Genomic DNA, 22,895 nt, shown 5'->3' on the forward strand with positions numbered 1-22,895 from the left:
CACAGGCAGCCCCCTCCAGACTGAACACCACCCCAGCCCCCTCACCCGTGACACCACCCACAGGCAGCCCCCTCCAGAGGAGAGACCCCCCACAGGCAGTCCCCACCATATGGAACACCACCCCCCAGCGGCCTTCACCTGTGACACCCCCCAGAGACACCCCCTCAAGATGAGACTCCCTCCACAGGCAGCCCCCTCCAGATGGGACACCACCTCCAAGCCCCCTCACCTGTAACACCCCCGACAGGCAGCCCCCTCCAGATGGGACACTCCCCACAGTCAGTCCCCTCATATGGGACACCAACCCCAGCCCCCCTCACCTGTGACACCACGAAAGGCAGCCCCCTCCAGACGGGACACGCCTCACAAGCAGCCCTCTCCAGACTGGACACCACCCCCAACCCTCTCACCTGTGACACCCCCCACAGGCAGCCTCCTCCAGATGGAACACCCCCGCAGGCAGCCCAATCCAGACTGGACACCACCCTCAGCCCCTCACCTGTGGCACCACCCACAGGCAGCCCCCACCTGAAGGGACACCCCCCACAGGCAGCCCCCTCTAGATGGGACACCGCCCCCCAGCCTCCCTTCACCTATGACACCACCCACAGGCAGCCCCCCTCCATATGGGACACCACCCCCATTCCCCCACACCTACAACACCACCCACAGGCAGCCCTCTCCAGATGGGACACGCCCACATGCAGCCCCCTCCAGACTGGACACCACCCTTCAGCCCTGTTCACCTGTGACACCCCCCACAGGCAGCCCCCTCCAGACTGGACACCACCCATCAGCCCCCCTCACCTGTGACACAAGCCACAGGCAGCCCCCTCCAGAAGGGACACCCCCTACAGACAGCCCCCTCCAGACGGGACACCCCCCACAGGCAGCCCCCTACAGACTGGACACCACCCACCAGCCCCCCTCACCTGTGACAGAAGCCACAGGCAGCCCCCTCCAGAAGGGACACCCCCCACAGACAGCCCTCTCCAGAAGGGACACCCCCCACAGGCAGCCCCCTCCAGATGGGACACCATCCCCAGCCCCCCTCACCTATGACACCACCCACAGGCAGCCCCCCTCCAGAGGGGACACCCCCCACAGGCAGCTTCCTCCTCAGGGGACACCCCTGACAGGCAGTCCCCTCCAGAGGGGACAACCCCCACAGGCAGCCTCCTCCAGATGGGATTCTCCCCACAGGCAGTCCCCTCCAGACTGGACACCACTCCCAGCCCCCTCACCTGTGACACCACCATCAGGCAGCCCCCTACAGAGGGGACACCCCCCACAGGCAGTCCCTGTCATATGGGACACCACCCCCCAGCGACCCTCACCTGTGACACCACCCACAGTCAGCCCCCTCCAGATAGGACACCCCCACAGGCAGCCCCCTCCAGAACGGACACCCCCCACAGGCAGGCCACTCCAGACTGGACACTCCCCACAGGCAGCCCCCTCCAGACTGGACACCACCCCTAGCCCCCTCACCTGTGACACCACCATCAGGCAGCCCCCTCCAGAGGGGACACCCCCTACAGGCAGTCCCTGCCATATGGGACACCACCCCCCAGCGACCCTCACCTGTGACACCACCCACAGTCAGCCCCGTCCAGATAGGACCCCCCCCACAGGCAGCCCCCTCCAGAACGGACACCCCCCACAGGCGGGCCACTCCAGACTGGACACTCCCCACAGGCAGCCCCCATCAGACGGGACACCACCCCAAACCCCCTCACCTGTGACACCAGGCACAGGCTACCCCTCCAGACAGGACACCCCCCACAGGCGACCCTCTCCAGACTGGACACCACCCCTCATCCCCCCTGACCTGTGACACCCCCCACAGGGAGCCCCCTCCAGACTAGAAACCCCCCACAGGAATCCCCCACCAGACGGGACACCACCCCCCAACCCCCTCACCTGTGACACCCCCCCCACAGGCAGCCCCCTCCAGACTACACCCCCCCACAGGCAGCCTCCTCCATGTGGGACACCACCCTCCCAGCCTCCTCACCTGTGACACCACCCACAGGCTGCCCCCTCCAGACGGGACACTCCCCACAGGCGACCCTCTCCAGACTGGACACCACCCCTCAGCCCCCCTGACCTGTGACACCCCTACAGGGAGGCCCCTCCAGACTAGAAACCCCCCACAGGAAGCCCCCACCAGACGGACCCCGTCCCCCTCACTTGTGACACCTCCCACAGGCAGACCCCTCCAGACAGGACACCATCCACCAGCCCTCCTCACCTGTGACACAAGCCACAGGCAGCCCCCTCCAGAAGGGACACCCCCCAGAGACAGCCCCCTCCAGATTGGACTCCCACCACAGGCAGCCCCTTCCAGATGGGACACCACTTCCAAGCCCCCTCACCTGTAACACCCCCGACAGGCAGCCCCCTCCAGATGGGACATTCCCCACAGTCAGTCCCCTCCATATGGGACACCAACACCCAGCCCCCCCTCACCTGTGACACCACGACAGGCAGCCCCTTCCAGACGGGACACGCCTCACAGGCAGCCCTCTTCAGACTGGACACCACCCCCAACCCCCCTCAACTGTGACTCCCCCCAAAGGCAGCCTCCTCCAGATGGGACACCCCCCCAGGCAGCCCCCTCCAGACTGGACACCATCCCCAGCCCCTCACCTGTGACACCACGCACAGGTAGCCTCCTCCAGATGGGACACCCCCCACAGGCAGCCTCCTCCAGATCGAACACCCCCACAGGCAGCCCCCCTCAACTGTGACACCCCCCACAGACAGCCTCCTCCAGATTGAACACCCACACAGGCAGCCCCCTCCAGACTGGACACCACCCCCAGCCCCTCACCTGTGACACCACCCACAGGCAGCCCCCACCTGAAGGGAAACCCCCCACAGGCAGCCCCCTCTAGATGGGACACCGCCCCCCAGCCCTACCCCTCACCTATGACACCACCCACAGGCAGCCCCCTCCAGAGGGGACAACCCCCACACACAGCCCCCTCCAGATGGGACACCAACCCCAAGCCCCCCTCACCTGTGACACCACCCACAGGCAGCCCCCTCCAGAGGGGACAACGCCCACACACAGCCCCCTCCAGACTGGACACCACCCCCAACCCTCTCACCTGTGACACCCCCCACAGGCAGCCTCCTCCAGATGGACATCCCCCAGAAACACTTGTGTATAGGCGCGTTACAAATGTCATATCATATCATATCATATCAGAGGCAGCCCCCTCCAGACTGGACACCACCCCCAGCCCTTTCACCTGTGGCTCCACCCACAGGCGGCCCCCACCTGAAAGGACACCCCCACAGGCAGCCCCCTCCAGATGGGACACAACCCTCAGCCCCCTCACCTATGACACCACCCACAGGCAGCCCCCCTCCAGAGGGGACACCCCCCACAGGCAGCCTCATCCAGATGGGATACCCCCCACAGGCAGCCCCCTCCAGACTGAACACCACCCCAGCCCCCTCACCCGTGACACCACCCACAGGCAGCCCCCTCCAGAGGAGAGACCCCCCACAGGCAGTCCCCACCATATGGAACACCACCCCCCAGCGGCCTTCACCTGTGACAACCCCCAGAGACACCCCCTCAAGATGAGACTCCCTCCACAGGCAGCCCCCTCCAGATGGGACACCACCTCCAAGCCCCCTCACCTGTAACACCCCCGACAGGCAGCCCCCTCCAGATGGGACACTCCCCACAGTCAGTACCCTCCATATGGGACACCAAGCCCAGCCCCCCTCACCTGTGACACCACGAAAGGCAGCCCCCTCCAGACACGACACGCCTCACAGGCAGCCCTCTTCAGACTGAACACCACCCCCAACCCCCCACACCTGTGACACGCCCCACAGGCAGCCTCCTCCAAATGGAACACCCCAGGCAGCCCTTTTCAGACTGAACACCACCCCCAGCCCCTCACCTGTGGCACCACCCACAGGCAGCCCCCACCTGAAGGGACACCCCCCACAGGCAGCCCCCTCTAGATGGGACACCGCCCCTCAGCCTCCCTTCACCTATGACACCACCCACAGGCAGCCCCCCTCCATATGGGACACCACCCCCATCCCCCCACACCTACAACACTACCCACAGGCAGCCCTCTCCAGATGGGACACGCCCACATGCAGCCCCCTCCAGACTGGACACCACCCTTCAGCCCTGTTCACCTGTGACACCCCCCACAGGCAGCCCCCCTCCAGACTGGACACCACCCATCAGCCCCCCTCACCTGTGACACAAGCCACAGGCAGCCCCCTCCAGAAGGGACACCCCCCACAGACAGCCCCCTCCAGACAGGACACCCCCCACAGGCAGCCCCCTACAGACTGGACACCTCCCACCAGCCCTCCTCACCTGTGACAGAAGCCACAGACAGCCCCCTCCAGAAGGTACACCCCCCACAGACAGCCCTCTCCAGAAGGGACACCGCCCACAGGCAGCCCCCTCCAGATGGGACACCATCCCCAGCCCCCCTCACCTATGACACCACCCACAGGCAGCCCCCCTCCAGAGGGGACACCCCCCACAGGCAGCTTCCTCCTGAGGGGACACCCCTGACAGGCAGTCCCCTCCAGAGGGGACACCCCCCACAGGCAGCCTCCTCCAGATGGGATTCTCCCCACAGGCAGTCCCCTCCAGACTGGACACCACTCCCAGCCCCCTCACCTGTGACACCACCATCAGGCAGCCCCCTCCAGAGGGGACACCCCCCACAGGCAGTCCCTGCCATATGGGACACCACCCCCCAGCGACCCTCACCTGTGACACCACCCACAGTCAGCCCCGTCCAGATAGGACACCCCCACAGGCAGCCCCCTCCAGAACGGACACCCCCCACAGGCAGGCCACTCCAGACTGGACACTCCCCACAGGCAGCCCCCACCAGACGGGACACCACCCCCAACCCCACTCACCTGTGACATCCCCCCACAGGCAGCCCCCTCCAGACTACACCCCCCAACAGGCAGACCCCACCACATGGGACACCACCCTCCCAGCCCCCTCACCTTTGACACCACCCACAGGTTGCCCCCTCCAGACGGGACACCCCCCACAGGCGACCCTCTCCAGACTGGACACCACCCCTCAGCCCCCCTGACCTGTGACACCCCCCACAGGGAGCCCCCTCCAGACTAGGAACCCCCCACAGGAAGCCCCCACCAGACGGGCCCCCCGTCCCCCTCACCTGTGACACCTCCCACAGGCAGACCCCTCCAGACAGGACACCACCCACCAGCCCTCCTCACCTGTGACACAAGCCACAGGCAGCCCCCTCCAGATGGGACATTCCCCACGGGCAGACCCATCCAGACAGGACACCACCCACCAGCCCTCCTCACCTGTGACACAAGCCAGAGGCAGCCCTCTTCAGACTGGACACCACCCCCAAGCCCCCTCACCTGTGACACCCCCCACAGGCAGCCTCCTCCAGATGGGACACCCCCCCAGGCAGCCCAATCCAGACTGGACACCACCCCCAGCCCCTCACCTGTGGCACCACCCACAGGCAGCCCCCACCTGAAGGGACACCCCCCACAGGCAGTCCCCTCTAGATGGGACACCGCCCCCCAGCCTCCCCTCATCTATGGCACCACCCACAGGCAGCCTCCTCCATATGGGACATCACCCCCATCCCCCCACACCTACAACACCACCCACAGGCAGCCCTCTCCAGATGGGACATGCCCACATGCAGCCCCCTCCAGACTGGACACCACCCTCCAGCCCTGTTCACCTGTGACACCCCCCACAGGCAGCCCCCTCCAGACTGGACACCACCCACCAGCCCCCCTCACCTGTGACACAAGCCACAGGCAGCCCCCTCCAGAAGAGACGCCCCCCACAGACAGCCCCCTCCAGACGGGACAACCCCCACAGGCAGTCCCCTCCGCACTGAACACCACCCCCAGCCCCCTCACCTGTGACACCACCATCAGGCAGCCCCCTCCAGAGGGGACACCCCCTACGGGACACCACCCCCCAGCGACCCTCACCAGTGACACCACCCACAGTCAGCCTCCTTCAGAAGGGACACGCCCCACAGGCAGCCCCCTCCAGACTGGAAACCCCCCACAGGCAGCCCCCTACAGGCTGGACACCACCCAACAGCCCGCCTTGCCTGTGACAGAAGCCACAGGCAGCCCCCCCCCAGAAGGGACACCCCCCACAGGCAGCCCCCTCCAGATGGGACATCATCCCCAGCCCCCCTCACCTATGACACCACCCACAGGCAGCCATCCTCCAGGTGGGATTCTCCCCACAGGAAGACCCCTCCAGACTGGACACCACCCCCAGCCCCCTCACCTGTGACACCACCATCAGGCAGCCCCCTCCAGAGGGGACACCCCCTACAGGCAGTCCCTGCCATATGGGACACCACCCCCCAGCGACCCTCACCTGTGACACCACCCACAGTCAGGCCCCTCCAGACAGGACACCATCCACCAGCCCTCCTCACCTGTGACACAAGCCACAGGCAGCCCCCTCCAGAAGGGACCCTCTCCGCAGTCAGTCCCCTCCATATGGGACACCAACCCCCAGCCCCCCTCACCTGTGACACCACGACAGGCAGCCTCCTTCAGAAGGGACACGCCCCACAGGCAGCCCCCTCCAGACTGGAAACCCCCCACAGGCAGCCCCCTACAGGCTGGACACCACCCAATAGCCCGCCTTGCCTGTGACAGAAGCCACAGGCAGCCCCCCCCAGAAGGGACACCCCCCACAGGCAGCCCTCCTCCATGTGGGACACCAACCTCCCAGCCTCCTCACCTGTGACACCACCCACAGGCTGCCCCCTCCAGACGGGACACTCCCCACAGGCGACCCTCTCCAGACTGGACACCACCCCTCAGCCCCCCTGACCTGTGACACCCCCACAGGGAGGCCCCTCCAGACTAGAAACCCCCCACAGGAAGCCCCCACCAGACTTCCCCCGTCCCCCTCACCTGTGACACCTCCCACAGGCAGGCCCCTCCAGACAGGACACCATCCACCAGCCCTCCTCACCTGTGACACAAGCCACAGGCAGCCCCCTCCAGAAGGGACCCTCTCCGCAGTCAGTCCCCTCCATATGGGACACCAACCCCCAGCCCCCCTCACCTGTGACACCACGACAGGCAGCCCCCTCCAGACGGGACACGCCTCACAGGCAGCCCTCTTCAGACTGGACACCACCCCCAACCCCCCTCACCTGTGACACCCACCACAGGCAGACCGCTCCAGACAGGACACCATCCACCAGCCCTCCTCACCTGTGACACAAGCCTCCAGAAGGGACACCCCCCAGAGACAGCCCCCTCCAGATTGGACTCCCACCACAGGCAGCCCCTTCCAGATGCAACACCACCTCCAAGCTCCCTCACCTGTAACACCCCCGAAAGGCAGCCCCCTCCAGATGGGACACTCCCCACAGTCAGTCCCCTCCATATGGGACACCAACACCCAGCCCCCCCCTCACCTGTGACACCACGACAGGCAGCCCCCTCCAGACGGGACACGCCTCACAGGCAGCCCTCTTCAGACTGGACGCCACCCCCAACCCCCCTCAACTGTGACACCCCCCAAAGGCAGCCTCCTCCAGATGGGACACCCCCCCAGGCAGCCCCCTCCAGACTGGACACCACCCCCAGCCCCTCACCTGTGACACCACCCACAGGTAGCCTCCTCCAGATGGGACACCCCCCAGGCAGCCCAATCCAGACTGGACACCACCCCCAGCCCCTCACCTGTGGCACCACCCACAGGCAGCCCCCACCTGAAGGGACACCCCCCACATTCAGCCCCCTCTAGATGGGACACCGCCCCCCAGCCTCCCCTCACCTATAACACCACCCACAGGCAGCCCCCTCCAGAGGGGACAACCCCCACACACAGCCCCCTCCAGATGGGACACCAACCCCAAGCCCCCCTCACCTGTGACACCACGACAGGCAGCCCTCTCCAGACTGGACACCACCCCCAACCCTCTCACATGTGACACCCCCCACAGGCAGCCTCCTCCTGAAAGGACACCCCCACAGGCAGCCCCCTCCAGATGGGACACAGCCCTCAGCCCCCTCACCTATGACACCACCCACAGGCAGCCCCCCTCCAGAGGGGACACCCCCCACAGGCAGCCTCATCCAGATGGGATACCCCCCACAGGCAGCCCCCTCCAGACTGGACATCCCCCAGAAACACTTGTGTATAGGCGCATTACAAATGTCATATCATATCATATCAGAGGCAGCCCCCTCCAGACTGGACACCACCCCCAACCCTTTCACCTGTGGCACCACCCACAGGCAGCCCCCACCTGAAAGGACACCCCCACAGGCAGCCCCCTCCAGATGGGACACAGCCCTCAGCCCCCTCACCTATGACACCACCCACAGGCAGCCCCCCTCCAGAGGAGACACCCCCCACAGGCAGCCTCATCCAGATGGGATACCCCCCACAGGCAGCCCCCTCCAGACTGAACACCCCCACAAGCCCCCTCACCCGTGACACCACCCACAGGCAGCCCCCTCCAGAGGAGACACCCCCCACAGGCAGTCCCCACCATATGGAACACCACCCCCCAGCGGCCTTCACCTGTGACACCACCCACAGGCAGCCCCGTCCAGACGGACACCCCCACAGGCAGCCCCCTCCAGACTGGACACCACCCCCATCCTTCCTCATCTGTGACACCACCAACAGGCAGCCCCCTCCAGAAGGGACACCCCTAACAGGCAGCCCTCTCCAGACGGAACACCACCTCCCAGCCCCCTCACCTGTGACATCCCCACAGGCAGCACCCTGTCAGTCTGACACATTACCACTGCAATGTATGTCTGTTGCTCACCTGAACTTCCGTGGTGTGACGGCACCATGAATTGCAACATGAACATGTATCCTGCAAGTCTGAACAAGTGGAATCACCGGAAGTCCATCCATGAGTGGAACATCTGCTCACACACCCTTCCAGGCCTTAATCATCCCCCAACAAACACATTTGACAAGTGAGTGCAAACATTCGTGCACGCTACCCATGCCACATTGTCAAACATCAAATCACAGTGACAGAATATTTGCCCACGACAGAAGCAAACATACCAAATGTTGTTGCAAGATCCACAAACAACGGCCAGGTGTGTCACAGCATCAGTGAGCTAGGTGTCAAAATACCTATCAGGGAACTATCACATGACTGGTCCATGTATGGGTGATGGTAGGGCAGAGAGAGCATGACTTACAGAGACTGGTGAATTGTGCAGCCACTCAGGAAGATCAAATATGTGCCACTATTGCATTCTGATGGTAGAGGTTGACCAACACATGAGAGAAGGCATTGTGTTACTGCACATGCTGAAGGTGTATGCATGACATGTGTTTTACACAGCAATAATACAGTAATGTGCTATGAACGTGACCATGGAACACTTCCACAGTGAGCCCATCTCCCTCCACCCCAACCACACTGATGCCAAACACAGAGTGATGCAGCACAGGTCAATGCAAATCCAAATATACAGTGCACACCTAATCATCTGATGGACACACCACCACATGTCAGGCATATGTGCATCCGGCCATCCACAACCATCCCAGCAACAAAAATACACAAACATGCATGCAACAAGACACATGACTTGCAATGGAGAGATGCACTGGCTCAAAATACAAATAGCAAACAGGCCGACACACAAATGAACTGCACGAAGCGTGGAATTTAACAAACAGAATTATATATATTGAAGAAATATGTACAGAAATAATCTTCAAATTAAGGTAAAAGTTGTCCATGTAAAATACGTACAAAGATGAAATCCTTAAGCCTAAACAACTATATACAGTAAAAATAGGAAGGAATCTCTGAAAAGGCTGGGTAAAATAATAAATAAAATAAGGAAACCTACACCTAAATAGCTATTTACACGCAGCGGGCTAGTCCAACTCCTCCTCGCCAATCTGCAGGGTCTCCAGCATCTGTGTCTCTATCACCTCGGCTTCCCTGCAAGTGGCCTCCAGGTGCCAGCCCGCCTCCTTGCCCGATGCAGAGCAATCCCAGCCCTGGCCAACACAATCCTCACTTCCTGAGCCCGCTGCCTCTCTGCTCCAATCTGCTGCCCATATCTCCGGGACACGGAAGACATCCTATCCCTCAGGTCCACGTGTTCCACCGCCTCACATTGTGCACCTGCCCCCTTTGGATGTTGTGCCCTGAGAATTGTAGCCTCCTCCTGATTGCCAGCTGCTGCCACAGTACCCAATGCCTGCTTTGTGTGTACGCCCTCTGGGCTGATGACTATACCCAGGGGCGTACGGCCCGTGCCTTGCTTCAGGGTGCCTGCTGTCCCTCCATTGCCGGTGACCCGGTCAGTGCCTGGGTAGGCATGGTGACCACCTCAGCTGATTGACCTTGGACTCCCAACTCAGGCAGGGATGTTGGCTCCACCAGACTGGGAAATGTGGGTGAGACTGGTGATACCTGGGCCGGAAGGCACCCCAGAGGATGACTGGTGCCTAGAGGGGGAAGATGAGGAGGGGGTTGCATCAGTGAACAGCCCATGGAGCACAACACAGAACAAGCATGCTGCATGCCAGGTGATGAGGCGGCATACCTCACTGTGATAATGTACAAGCAGACTACGTGTAGCCTGTACATCATCACGGATGATGGCTGTACGCCCCTCCACACCAGTCTGCAGGGGTATCACATAGTCCTGGATGGCAAAACCAGATGGTAAGGGGGTGTCGGTCTGGGTGTACACAACTGACACTGTGGGGTGGGTCTGGGTGGAGGCAGCCAGGCAGGCGCATACAGCTGCATCTGATGGCCCAGGGACTAGAATATGCACAGGCACCTTGACGGTTGCCTGCACAGCCTCATTCCCCTGGGACAGGACTGCAGTAGACACACCCACCTTAACACTCCCACCTGCCCCCATGGGCTGTGCTTCAACAGCTACTTCATCCCCCTACTCCACACCAACCTGGATGACTCTGGGGCATCTTCTGCCATGGATGGCCCCTGTGTGGCTCACCTGTCCCCTGCTGCTGAGAAGTCCACTCCAACCTTCACCTTTTTGAACTTACCCCCAGCAGCATTGCCCGATGGTACCAGCGCGGCCACAGCCACATCCATCCCCGAAGAAGTGCTTCCATGGAGGCGTGGCTGGGCCTTGCGCCTCTGCTTGGTGGAGGCATCCCCACCGCCATGCTCCACGGCACTGCTTCCACTCTCTTCATCAGATGCAACTGTGAAAAAGGAGACACACAACAGAATCATCAGTGTACTGCACCAATGTGTGCATGGCAATACCAACCTTCACATGAACATGACTAGTCAAGGGAAAAACCATCATCCCCCCCCCACACACATGGACATGCAATCAACATCCATCCAGACATTCACATCAGGCTACGTGCCACTCTCACGACCAATCAATTGCGTATGCTACACACACACATACATCATGTGCACATACACATGTCATGCACACACATCAACAGAGCAGTGTGATGAGCAATCGTCAGAGTCCCGTTAATTGTAATCCTCTAGATGAGTACGTCAGACATCCAAATCCACATGTTGCATCCAGGCGTGAGTGATAGCCAGTCACACATTCCCATCTTTTGCAGATACACATGAACATCATGCATGCACATGATGCAGGCAACACTACCTCAACTGTAACACTTGTCACACGGGCACGTCTCAGACACAAGTAACAAAACATGTGCACGGTCTGAAAGGCAGCAGTATAACACACAGTGCAAGTGATATCTCATTCAAAATATATATAGTCCCATGCACACATGGAGAGCAAAGTCTGGGGCATGCACACAGACATCTGTCTCAGAGGCATACTTGCTGCAAGCCTAAGGGGCTCACTGTAAAACATGCAGCAACATGCACATGCACCGTAGAGCATAGTAACACATGGCTATTCACCAGTCGACTCCAGACGTTGATGCAACTCCCAGACCTGGGTGTACAGTGCTGGGTAAAACTTCTCCAGGACCTGCATGTTGGTATTGGACAGCCGGCACCTGCGCACATGGTGCACCTCCCCAATTGCACCAGCCTGAATGTAGCCCAGGGCCTTGCTGTGGTTCCTGTTTTCAGGTCCCCCCAGCACTTCTGCACAGTCTTAAAGGTCCGGGATGCCACCTCCTCCACGTTGACAGCACCCATTATCCCATCCCAGATCTGCTGACAACCTTGCTTGCTGTGTTGCATCACTGGGTTGAAGAGGGCATCGTTATTCTACTGGACCTTCTCCACCAGGATGTCAACTTCCCTGGCAGTGAAGTTGACAGCTCTCTGCCTCGCTGCCATGGGGTTCCCGCCCTGGTCTGAAAATGAAGTGGGCGGGCAAGCTGGTCCTGGAGCTGGGCTGTGTCCTGGTCTGCATCCTGGACTGGGGCCTGGTCCTGGAGCTGGGTTGTGGAGCGGTGGTGGTGGTATGGCACGGTGGGAGTCGGTGAAGCAGCTGAGGTGGTCACAGGGGCCAAGGACAGGAGCACTGGCAATGGCTGGACAGCAGGCAATCCAAATGCAGTGCAGGTGGGCAGCAGGCACAAAAACTGGACAGGTAGCAGCACATGGCTATGTAGGAGGCAGCTCAGGGCAGTAGGAGGCAGGCAAAATGGCTCGGAGGCAGGAGCGTGGGTCTTTCCTGTATTAATCCATGGGCAGCTGGAAACAGAATGACGGGACTTTGCATGTGAAAAATGAGCGTGGACATGTGAAATCTGAGGAAAGGCCCTCAGCGTGTTACGTATGTGATGTGACACGCGCTGTGGGCTGGCATTGAGCACACCAGATTCGGGGATACATAAGTACACGTAGAAGGAACCCCGACCGTACATGCAAAAGGGACTTAATGGAGGAGTGAATACTGAGATTTGTGTGGTGCCATGCAATTTGTTCACTTCAAGAAGGCAAGGCCTGCACAGCAGGAACAGGCTCAACCCCATGGCACGGCACAGAACACTGGCACGTTGAGGAAGATCAACTTCCATGATGAAGAACTCCAGATCCTCATGGACTACGTGACCAAGCACTGCCATGACATGTACCTGCAGCCGGGGAGCACACATACACATGCTCAGCGTATGGTGCATTAAGAGCATGTCACAGATGAGATAAACACCTTAGGGTTTGATAAGCGCACTGCTGTTCAGGTAGTGAAACGCTGGAATGAACTCAGCCATTGCACCAAGTCCAAGCTGGGTGCCAGGCTTGCCTCTGCTATGGCAACTGGAGGGAGTATAGTTACCTTTCTTTTTCTTGTAAACTGGTTAATGAGATCCAGATGCCACAGGATCTTTTACAGACTGGAAGCTCCAGGTCAAAGCATTTATAAAATAAATTGGAGACAATCTAACTAATTTTTGCAGCTGAAATTTTAGTGGTGCCCTCCGACACTTTGTACTTCTCGAACTGGAGGGAGGCCACCAGAGGAGGAGGAGCTGACCCAGCATGAAGAGGCTATGAGCCAATTCATACTACTGGAGCAGGTGCAAGGCATTGGAGTCCTGTCAAATTATGAGGGCATGTCCGGTGAGTGACCAAGATTGTGCATCCTGAGTACTTCTAGTAAAACATAACAAAGCTGTATGATTGCGTTGCACATCTGCCTGAATTTGAATGACTGCCCTGAGTGAACCATGTCGTGGTGTACTGACTCCTGTCCAGTATATTTAAGAGTGGATACAACCCATGTGTTGTACATTAGTTGCACATGGCCATGTGACAGTACTCATCCCCCACTAGCATATCCACCCAACATCTGCAACATGCTACCACAACGTGCCATCTTGTTAGTTGCATCTGTGATGTCAGTGACTCTGCTCTCCTATACATGTGCTTGTGTCTGAAGCACTAGTTACACTTCATGCACTGCAGGGTGTAGATTCTCTATTCATACATGTATGTAGGTGCTTCCATGCTACATAGAACATCCAAGAAGACTACCAACACGCCTCACGGCCTGCCATGAGTGAGTGTGCATATTTCTAGACTGTGCACATCCGCGCTGCCGTTATGGCAATGACCCTGGAGTCAAATTGTTGTGAGGATTGATCCCTGGTACCCTTCCACACTCACCACACACTCCATGTATCCATGTCCCTGTCCCTCTTGTAGGTCACTGTACCTTCTTCCTGTCTCCAACTACATTTACTTACTCCACTTCACATACCTTGGCTAGGTGTTACTCTTACAGTCATACTTCAACTGAGACTGTTTCCTTTTTTCCACACTTAGGGTATGTTCCCATTGTGTGCAGTCCCTGTGCCAGGTAAACACTGGTGTGGTATGGGATGGCTGCATACTTGGATGTCAATATGTGTGTCTGCCTGTTCACATGTCATGTAATAGCATGTTACAGAGCCACATTACCATGCCCATTTCACTGCTATTAGTCAGTAGTTCACTGTGCCATGTGTCATCATTTGCTTGCTAACAACCATGTTCGTTGGCACTTTGTCCACTGGCTGCATGGCCCTGAGCAGGGAATGTTGTTGCCAGTCTGCATATGCCATGATCAGATGGCTTCTTGTGCATAGTGTGTGGATGTTGTTTCTCTCATGGTGACATGCCCTGCATTTTGTTGCATGAAAGCAATGTGATGCACATGTTTACTGTAGACATGTTTCACATGACTCCTCATGTCTTTTTCTGTCCTTGTGCAGTTGAGGAGGCAATAGATGCAGAGGAGGAGGAAGAGGAGAAAGAAGAGTCTGTGGTGGTCCAGACCACCAGTGGAGGACGTGGCAGGCTGTGAGAATCCACTGGTGCTACAGAACATCCTGGGCCTTTTCTGCATACGATTGGGACTCTTGGGACTCCAGTAGCTCTGATGCTGAACCGGATGTACAGTCCTCAGTGCTGGCGGAGGTGAGTGCACCAATTGTTGGAGCAGTTGGGGCCATAGCATCTGCAGGGAGACAGGTGCCTTTACAAGGCCAGTCAGTGGTGTCTGGGCCATCTGTGGTGGTTACGGATGCAAGGCCATGCTCCCATGTATTGGTTTCTGGTCCTGGGGCAAATGTCCAAGGCAGAATTGCAGTCCTGCAGCCAGAGACAGTGACATCACAGCAAGGGCCATGCTCCCTTGGGCCTGGCAGGCGTGGGCTCTGCACACGTGAGCAGACTGTGTAGGAGCAGCAGATGTTGCATTCCATACAATTACATGGTGCTGCCTATAAGAGGGCATGGATAGGGTGGCCAGTTGCATGATCCCACCAGCAACACAGGTGGAGCAACAGCTGCAGGTAATGCAGTCCACATGCTGCTCCCACAGGCTGCGCATGCAGGCCAACGTCAGGAGCGGACGGCCAGATCTGAGGTCTCTGCAGGCATCCCTGCTTGCAGAGGGTCGGGCACACAGGGAAGCCCTGAGGCAAGAGTTGCTGACCCACAGAGCTGCAATCTGTGAGGAAGAGGCGGCCACCAGGAAACTGTTCCAACAGGAGATGCTAACATTGAAGCAGAATATCTCGGAGGAACTCCGTGCATACCGTGAGGTTTTGCATAGTGACCTCCAAGAACTCGGGGCCCTATTCTCATCCAGGTGTTAAGTACCGAAAAGGAAGTTAAAAGGCTTAACGACCTTTTCGGTACTTAAGACCTATTCTGAAGGTGGTGGCTTACTCCAAAGTCGGAAATACATGTGGTGGTTGCAGGGATGGGTTGAAAACCAACCTAGCAATGGCCACATTCAGTAACTGGCTTTTTGGAAGCCTATTCTTGTGGCACTCTGCGCACATATACGGTACCCTTTTGGTGCCGTTAAACTGGAGGAGTGCCAAAAGAAGCCTTGTTTGGTGTAAATGAAAGTGTTCATATACACCCGTGTGTTGTATATGGACACTTTAATTTACACCAAAGTGAGCAGCTGCTCGCTTTAAATGAAAATGTTCATATACACCATACAAGTGTATATGAACACTTTCCTATACACCAAAGTAAGCAGCTTCAACATCCTGCAATGTTGAAGCTGCTCACTTTGGTGTATAGGAACGTGTTCATCTGTGTTCTCGGCAGCATTTTAGAAAAATAACAAATATGTCGTTATTCTACAAAAATGCTGCTGAGATTGGATTGCGCCCGTTAGAACTAAAAACAGGCACAATCCTCACAGATCACTGTAGTGCTCTACGAGGACACCAGGCACACTTGAGAATAGTAGTGGAACCTGGGCGTCCTCTTTCGGCGCAGTGAATCATGCTGTTTAGCACCTTCACTGCGCCAAGTTGAGAATAGGGCCCTCAGTTTACTGGTGCATTCATCAGTGTCACGCATGGCTGCTGCCACCGAGGACCAGGCCAGGGCACTGCATTGTCAGCCTCAATCTCCACTACCACCTTCTGATCCAACCTAGGATAGTGATGCCAGCAGAGACATGCCTCTGGTCCACCATAGCCGTGCGGTCCGTGAGCCCATGGAGTTATCTACATCCACCCATGTGGAAGTTGACATGCACCCTGCCCCTCTCTACCCCTGGGTGGATCCTCCCCCACATTCCACGGTCCATGATGTTCATACTTTTGTTGTTCACCCCAGACCCGGATGTTGGCATTTTATTTTCGAGTTGCCCTTTCCCGGTTTATTTTTTATTTTATTTCTTATATTTTCCTTGGAGGTGTGCTGTTAACATCTCAAGGCCATGAAGTTTGCAGTGGTGGACATGCAGGCATGCGTAGTGAGGTCAACTTGCATGTTTGCATGGTGGTGCACAAGATGGCATGTGCAGGTAAATATGGTTTCTGTGTTCCATCACACATGTGTGCTGTGTGAATGGTACTTCACTATGCCTGTTGTAATGTCTTCTCCCATGTTGTTTCAGTAATCTGTGATTTGGCGGTGACTGCTGTCCTGGGGGAGACACCCTGCACCCTTTGACATCCATGTTCCCCATGCCCCCCACAAGGCACTGTCCCTCCTGTACCGGTGATGCAGGTTTCACACCATGCCGGCGCAGTCAGAGGGTAAGCATGAGCACTGTCTTGCATGTTGAGCTTGCGTCATTATGTGCATGTTAGCTGCATGTCTTACTTAACTTATATGTGCTTTGCATGCTAAAATGCCGGTATGGTTATTTAAGTGGTATTTTTGTATTTTATTTATTTATATAGCACACAAGGCCCAGGGGCTACCGGCGCATCACTTAGTTACAGCAAGATAAATACAAACAGGCAGTACTTACAGAATGACAGGTATATTACAAAATATGCAAGCAAAAATAATAATAATAATAAGAGGACAAGCAGGTATATACCAGGTAAGTCTGAGTACAAGTTAAGCAGTGAGTCCAGTGTTAGATGTCTTGGGAGGACAACCAAGTTTTGGTAAGGTGTTTAAATCTCAGGAAGGAGGGTTCTGCTCTGAGCTCATTGGGGAGTGAGTTCCATAGTTTAGCTGCCATGATGAGGAAGCTGGTTCCACCTGATCTTTGGAGATTAAGACAAGGGATGACAAGGCAGTTGGCTTGGGCCATTCTGCGGGGTCTAGTGGAACTGTTGAGGGCAAATCTGTTGGCCAGGTAGCAAGGGGCTTGGTTGCGGAGGCATTTATGGGTAAGAGTCAGGGATTTCAAAGAAATTCGGTGTGGGATTGAAAGCCAGTGGAGGTTGCGTCTAGTGTCAGCTATATGTTGGCGCCTGGGTATGTTAAGGGCCGCTCTGATCGCATTGTTTTGGACAATTTGTAGCTTGTTTAAGATACAACGATTAGTGCCTAGGTACATGGCGTTACAGTAATCAACCTTAGATAGTACAAGGGTCCTAGCCAGGGTCACGCAGTTGGCTGTAGAGAGAAAAGGGCGGCAAGCTGTAATAAGCTTGCAGGTATAGGCCGCTGCGGACGAGACTGAATTGGTTTGTTTAGACAAGGATAAGTTTGAGTCAATGTAGATCCCAAGGGTTTTTGTGTCCTTAGCAGTAGGGATAGTATTCCCATCTATGGTAAAGGACTTGAACGCAGGGTCAAGCTTGGTGAGTTTTTGAGGCGAGCCAAGGATGAGGAGCTCTGTCTTTTCGTCATTTAGACAGAGTCCGTGTTGAGCCATCCACGCTTGGATGACCAGGTAGATGGCATTGATAGCGCGGGAGTCAGGAGTGTGGTCACCTGTGATAGGGATTAGTATCTGGGTGTCATCGGTGTAGTTGGTGTAAGTGACACCCAGATAGTCCAGAATATCGAATAAGGGTTTGGTGAACACGTTATATAACGTGGGTGAAACACACGATCCTTGTGGCATGCCACAGGAGACAGGTGCTGGTAGGGCGGCTGCTAGTGGAGAGAACACGCGCATAGATCTGTTATCTAGGAAGGACCTAATCCAGGTTGTAGCTTTGTCTGAGAAGTGAGCTGCAGATTTGAGGTGGTGGCAGAGAATTTCGTGGTTGACAAGATCAAAGGCTGCCGATAGGTCCAAAAGGAGTAATACTGCAAGTTTACCTTTGTCTTTTAGATCTTCGATCTGTGTTTTTAAATCAATAAGGGCCGTTTCAGTACCGTGGCATGGGCGAAACCCAGATTGCCTAAGTCCCAGAAGTTTGTTTGATTCAAGGTAATCTTGGATTTGTAGATAGGCAGCTTGGTCGAGGATTTTTAGAAGAAATGGGACAGTAGTGATTGGCCTGTAGTTTGTGGGTATGCTAGGGTCCAAGGTAGTTTTTTTTCAGAAGAGGGATGACCCACGCGTCCTTTAGGTTGTCAGGAACAATCCCAGAACTAAAGGAAGAGTTGATGAACGTGGTAATGAATGGTGCCAGGTCATGAGCTGCTTCCTTAATAATAGGCGCAGGACAAAGGTCGCCTTGACAGTTGGATGGTTTGAGGCTAGCGATGATCTTTTCCACATCAGAGATGGAAAGTGGGGAGAAGCTAAATGGAGTCAGAGAATCTGGGATGTGGTGATTTAGGGTGGGGATGAGGTTAGGTTGAGGCTTAGATTGTAGGCTGGTTTGTTTGTTGTTAATTTTGATTTGTAGAGTGGCAATCTTACCTAGGAGAGCCTCTTGGATTTTGGTGCACCAAGTGCTATCTTTGGTGCAGGTGTCTGGTGCAGAGACCGGAGTTCTGAGTTCTTTTAGGATTTTGAACAATTCTTTAGTGTTAGATTTGGCTTGTTCGATGCGTTTGTTGTAAGTGTCCTTTTTGGCTTGGAGTATGGCTTCCTTGTAGTTGAGGGTAGCCAGGAATAGACATGATTTGTTGGCTGGAGACTGGTTACTTTTCCAATGTGATTCCGCAATTCGTTTTTCTTTGCGCAAGGTTCTAAGCTGGGGTGTGAACCAGGAGTTTAGGTGGGCTCGAGGTTTGGATTTTCTCAGTTTAGATGGGGCGATGATGTCTAAGGCTTTTTGCATAGCGCGGTTAAATGTGTCAATCAGTGCCGTAGGGTCAGAGCATGTGCGAACCTGGTCGTTAAGAACTGGGAGTAGGAGTGGGAGAAGTCTGTCGCATGTAATGTCGTGTTTGTTGCGGGTGTCCATAGCAGGTGAAATGCTAGGAGAGAGGCTGCTAGGTTTGGACTGGATATTGAACGTAATTAGGTTGTGGTCAGTCCAAGAACACTGATGGTTGGAGGTGATATTGAAAGGACAGTTATGGGCGGCTAGCCAGTCAAGGGTTCTGCCCTTGGCATGGGTAGGTTGGTTTATGAACTGTGTGAATCCGGCATTCGTGAGCATATTGTCAATAGCCATGGCCGCAGTGTCGTTGGGGTCAGAGAGGCCTAAGTTGAAATCGCCCATTATCAAGGCTTGGGATTTGGATTTGGTGTTGTAGGTGATGATGTTAGAGAGGTCCACAGCGAAGGTGGATAACGGCCCAGGAGGCCGGTAGAGTAGATGGAAGGTGATAGAGTGGTTAGGGGTAACGGCTAGTTTGGCTGTCAGTGCTTCCATCGCGGAAAAGTGATGCGCGGAGGAGAGGTGGAAGTTTAAAGTATTTTTATGGATAATGGCAATGCCACCACCTTTGGACTGATTAGAATTACGGTCGTGTCTGATAATATTATAACCTGGGGGGATGGCCAGGGAGAGTAGTGGGCCTGAGGCTACGTGAAGCCAAGTTTTGGTGTTTGCTATGAAGTCAAGGTCAAGGTCGAGGATGAGGTCCGCCACTTCTAGAGCGTGTGCCGTGAGTGATCTGACGTTAATTAATGCACCCTTGATATTACTCGTGTTGGGGAGGTTAGAGCGGGGTGATGATGGGTTTGGAGAGGGTGCGGACGAGGAGGAGGTCAGTGGCTGTTTGTTAAGATGCGCCGAGTGGTGGGAAGCGTGAGTGAGTCGCGACCCAAGTCTGGCATTTCTCAGGGCAATAGAGCAAGGTATGTTTGGTTGAGGTCTAGATGCAAAGTGTTGGATCCATAGGGCTGGGTTGTTGAGATAAAGGTTGGTATGGTCCGCAAGGGATGGCATGGTGATGGAGTGGTATGGAAGTGTGTAGTGGGGGGGGCAGTGTTGTGGTTGGGTGTGATCCCACCAGTGTGCCGTGTAAGCTAGAGGAGGGTGGGCAGTAATCTAACAAGTAGGATACTGAGAGTGTATTTGGGCGAATCTGTGGCTATTAGGCTGTTGGAGAGGGGCATGTTGGCCTGATACAGACTAGGAGTATATGTCTATTGGAGCTACAGGGAGGGCGTTGGGGTAGATATGCTGTTCTGGGCGATTACACACAGTAGCATGCACATAGTATTGATAAACCCAAATGGACAGTGGCACGGTGGTCTCTAGGCGAACATGAGCACAGGACAATGGCACAGTAGTCTCTAGGCGACCATAATACAACACAATGTCACAGTGCTCATGTCACTGTGTTGCCTACCTTGGAGAATTCCTCTATGGCCGCATCTACTGTGCTGTAAAGCATATCATTGTCCATCTCGAATCCAGGCAGTGTACTCCTTGATGTGGCATTTCCTTGGGTTTCCCTTTCAGTGTCACTCTCTCTCCCTCTCTCTGTTGTGGTACACTGCACTCCTGGGCTGAACACAATCTATTTCCTGTCACCCTCAGGCACCCTGTGTTGCTCCTGCAGTTGGTGGTCACTGCATATTTTCTGTAGCAAATCATGTGTTGTCATGCATGTGCATGTTGTTTCTGTTGTTACTATGCATGTGATTGCATTTAGGGGAAGCGTCTCCTGAGGGTGTGCATCATATGCAAGGTAGGTGGGTACCCTGTATAGGTGAGTGAAGAGCATTAGCAGACACTTTTGTGGTGTTTGCATGGGAGTCTAGCACTGTGTGTGTTCACTTGGGATTGACTTGTTTTGTGGGCCACCAGTACTTCTTAATGGGGGCATGTTTCACAGGGTGTGCTTCTGCTAATTGGTCTGGGCATGGTGTAGTTTTGATGGATTGGTGGGGCCACTGTTTTCACATTCTAAATTGTGGGCATTCTAACTGTGTGGGCCTTTCATGGGTGTTTGGGAGTGGGTAGCATGGCCGGCTGTTTGTGGCCTGTGACAGTTGTTGCTGGTTGTGCTGATGTGTGTCTCATGCCCCTTTGATCATGTGTAATGAGTGACATTTCACATCCCTTGCAATTTTTGTGAGTTTATGGATCAACAACACATTTGGCTTGTCTTGATTATGGATCAACCATGACGGTGTGCAGCACCAGTTGAAAGACCCAAACATGTGGGTATTTATGAAGGTTTTTGGGATGCTATGTTGTGTACCAGCACATTTGGGCCAGTGGTGTTGGTGCTTTCTCATGCATATACCATGCATGCTGCACCATGGTGTTTGCAGCTTCACCTTCACCGATGCTGGGTGCATGGTACTGCTGCATTCTACTGAATGCAGTATTTGACCAATTGTATGCTGTGATAATGAAGTCTGCATTGGTTTGCATCCGACATTTAGCATGCATTTATTCTTTCTTGATGTATACATTTCTTTGTGTTGTCTGCTTATGTCTTCCATAGCAGTTCCCTCGGTGGCCACCATTCCATTGTAACATTGGCCTCTGTGCATTTATGCATCAAGCATGGTCCTGCGGAAGTGCAAGAGCTGAGTATTTGTGTACTTGCATTCTAGTGGTTTGCATCACAGCTGCACTCTACAAAATGTGCTGCCAACTTGCCAACTTGCCAACTCATTTGCTGCATCTTCTGCACCTCATTTATTTTAAAATAAAGCATAGGACATATTAAAAACCTCCTTGTGACAGGCTCTTCCAAAACAACCCTCCTCCCTCTGCCCCCCTACCACTCACCGTTCTCATTCCTCCTTCTCCTCCTTCACTTCTGTCTCCATTGAAGAAGTCACCAGAGTTGTCAACTCCATGAAGGTCCCTTCCAAACAGGTGGGCCCATGCTCACCCAGAACCATCAAGGGGAACATCCCCTCTGTGGACCCTGCTCTTGCTGATCTCTGCAACCACTCCTTTGCTGCAGTTTCATTTCCATCCTTCCTCAAGCACGGTCTTGTGCACCCCGTCCTTGCAATACCATCTGCAGAACCTTCCTGCCCACCCAACTACCGCCCCATTTCAATAACCACCTTCCCTGGGAAACTGCTTGAGAAGTTTTCCCTCCCCCAAATGGACCCCCGTGATGTACTTGTTGGCAGTGTACATGTACGCCAGTGTGGATTCCAACCTTCCTGAGCCACAGACACTGCTCTCCCGAACACCCATGAAGAACTGCTAGCATCCCTTAATTCATAATCCCCTGCTGTCCTCACCCTCCTTGTGTCAGGTGTCTTGGCCCACGTTCAAGTTATTATGCTGCAACATTTGGTGATGTGGGCTTAGAAAATCCAAGATGGCCGAAAAGCCCACATTTGCGCCAGAATCCAGGAAAACCGTGCAGTTTTGTGCACACCAAAATGGTCGCCTGACCTGCCACCCACCATTGCGAGCGTGATGGGCCAGAAGCGCCATGAGCGAAACG

The sequence above is a fragment of the Ambystoma mexicanum genome, chromosome 5q, assembly GCF_040938575.1.
Source record: "Ambystoma mexicanum isolate Mex_15411 chromosome 5q, UKY_AmexF1_1, whole genome shotgun sequence".
NCBI lineage: Eukaryota > Metazoa > Chordata > Amphibia > Caudata > Ambystomatidae > Ambystoma > Ambystoma mexicanum.